This window comes from Numenius arquata, chromosome 12, assembly GCF_964106895.1.
Source record: "Numenius arquata chromosome 12, bNumArq3.hap1.1, whole genome shotgun sequence".
NCBI classification, from domain to species: domain Eukaryota; kingdom Metazoa; phylum Chordata; class Aves; order Charadriiformes; family Scolopacidae; genus Numenius; species Numenius arquata.
The window spans coordinates 1,115,869-1,118,393 of record NC_133587.1 but is presented as its reverse complement, the minus strand read 5'-3'; positions in this window follow the sequence as shown (position 1 = coordinate 1,118,393).

The window sequence follows — 2,525 nt, the reverse complement described above, 5'->3', positions numbered from 1 at the left end:
TATTTTCAAATACCTTCCTGAAATTCAAGGTGAATATAAACATTCTTTTATAATGTAAAATTGGACCGCTTTTTTTGTTTGTTTTTTAACACTCAAGGAAACTATTGTAATGAAAGCATATTTTCCTTAATATTATAGTTTTTGTGGATAAGGCTTCTTTATATGTGAGATTGGGAATTATTTTACTGAATCTGCTAAAATGCAATATGTACATGTTTTTATTTTTTAGCATGTGCTATTTTTTAAGAAGTCTTTAACAATTTTTGTAGGTTATTTAACTGACATTCAGATAAATTACTTTGAATTTCACTTTGGATCGATGTTTTGGGTCTGTGTGTACAGAGTCCCCCTTCGGTCTGATCCAGAGCGCCCTCAGGAATGCGTTAGGGGTCAAATCGCCTGTTTTGGTCTCAGCCCCCCGTCTGTGGTGTTAGACTTCAGTAGGAGTTTTTGAGAGAAAACAAAACTGTAAGCATTTGTGGTTGAACTGCATTGCAAATAGTTGTATTAAATATTTCAAGAAAAACATATATTGTCCGTCTGTTTCTTTTCCCTTTTACAAAATGATGTTATTACTATTTTGCTTTAAATCGGTAACACACATTTGCGTGTCAATCAAATAAAACTGCTGTGTCAGTATTTCCTGTAGGAGAAGAGAAGGAAGGGCTCTGCTCTGGAGCTCACAAATACAGCGACGCACTGATACAAGTAACCGGTCCCAAACGTTTATTTTCAGAGTGAAAAATGGCCTGATTTAAAATTGAGTTTTAAGGTGAAGTTAAGGTAGGAAACTCTTTGACAGAGGTCCTAAAAGAAAATGGGAAAATCTATGGATTTCTGAATTACTTCTGTATCTTTCTATCAACGCTGTCTCTAAATGAATAAAACAGGGAAGCCCACCCTCGGACTGCGGCCTGGGCTCGGCCCTCGCGGAGCCGCCGATGGGAAGGGCCACGTTTGGCTCCCTGGGAGCAGGGGGTGGGAGCCAGCGATCCTGGGAAAGGACCCGTGAGATTTGTCCCACGTGCACTGGGAGTAACAATGCAGAGTAATTGCACTTAAACGTCATTGATGGGAAATGGGTTACTGTAAACAGAAATACTGGTAAATATAGTTCTTATTAATTAATTTTAAAAGCAGAAGGTTATGTCGTCTCTGGCAATTATTATATTGAAACTGCCAGTAAATACTTTGATCCACTCATCCTGTCTCCATCAATACTTCATGCTTTTCTAATTTTTCTGAGCCTCTGATTTTTGTTTGTTGTTTTTCTTTTTTTGAGCCTGTGTTTGCTGTCCTCCCCGCTAGATGGACCTCATGAGATGCTAAACTTTTCACTGGTTAATTGAATATTGTCTCTACGTGAACCGGCACTGTTCTCTTAACTGAACAAGGTTGTAAAAAGTGCGCTGCAAGGTCCAAACTCTGTTCTTACAGTGGTGGTGTATTGGAAAAATAACACAACTGGTGGTTTTAGTGAGGACTCGGGATGAAATACGAGATTTTCCTGTTCACCCGTCCGTCCTTACCCCACCCCAGTGAGGGCTCAGCCCTGTCAGCGGGTACAGTCCCGTTTAGGAGCCGTACCGTGCGGGGCGGATCAGAGGCAGTGCTGGTGCAGGGACACTGCGGGGGGCTTGGGGGGGGTTTGGGTTGGTTTTTCCCTTGTTTAGCCTCCCTGCGCTGAACATGCCCAGTTCCACCAGTAACGGAGCCCACTCCTGCCCAGTGCATCCAGCCTCCAAAGGGGCCGACAGAGGTGCCCAGCGGTGCGGTGGCCAGCTGACCGTGACCACCTGTGGCCCCCAGCTAGTCACAGGGTTCTGTCTCTGGCCAGACAGAAGCGGGGAGAAGGCTGGCGTGCCGGGGCGGGGAGGACAGCAGAGAAACGGGAAGAAGCAAAGCGTGTTGCTGGGTAACTACAAGATGGTGAAGTCGTGTCAGTAACACAGCTCAGGGGCATCGTTTGACATTTAAAAAGCTGCTCTAAGCCTTAAAATGTTTTTCTGTTTTGTTATATTTTTCAACATCATTTTAATGTGTTTTGTACAATATTTTATTACCGGTGAAAGTATGTGTGGCTGCTAAACCCGAGTGTTACTGTCATGGGTTATTAGCCAGGTTTGCAGTTAACAGGGGTCATCTACTGGTCTGAAACTAAAAGCGGTTCTTCTGCTGGAGGAACTTCTCTCCTTTCTTTTCACCCTTTTGGTGTATTACACCTGGACTATCATCATATTGTTGTTTAGAATTAACAGTATTTCATTAATAATAAAATGATTGATAAATATAATAATTAACAGTATGTTAGAAGGCAAGTTACAATGTTACATATTTCTGTGAAAAGCCAGCAAGATAGAAAATTGCAAATAAATAGAAAATAATCTTTGGATCAAGTACTTGGGTAATTCAAGTCTTCAACTGGCAGTCACTTAGGTCAAACATTAGGGAGTTGTTGTACACAATGGGAGCTCCACCGCAGCTCCCCTGGGCTGGGCACCGCCGCTCCCAGGGCTCATCGCTTT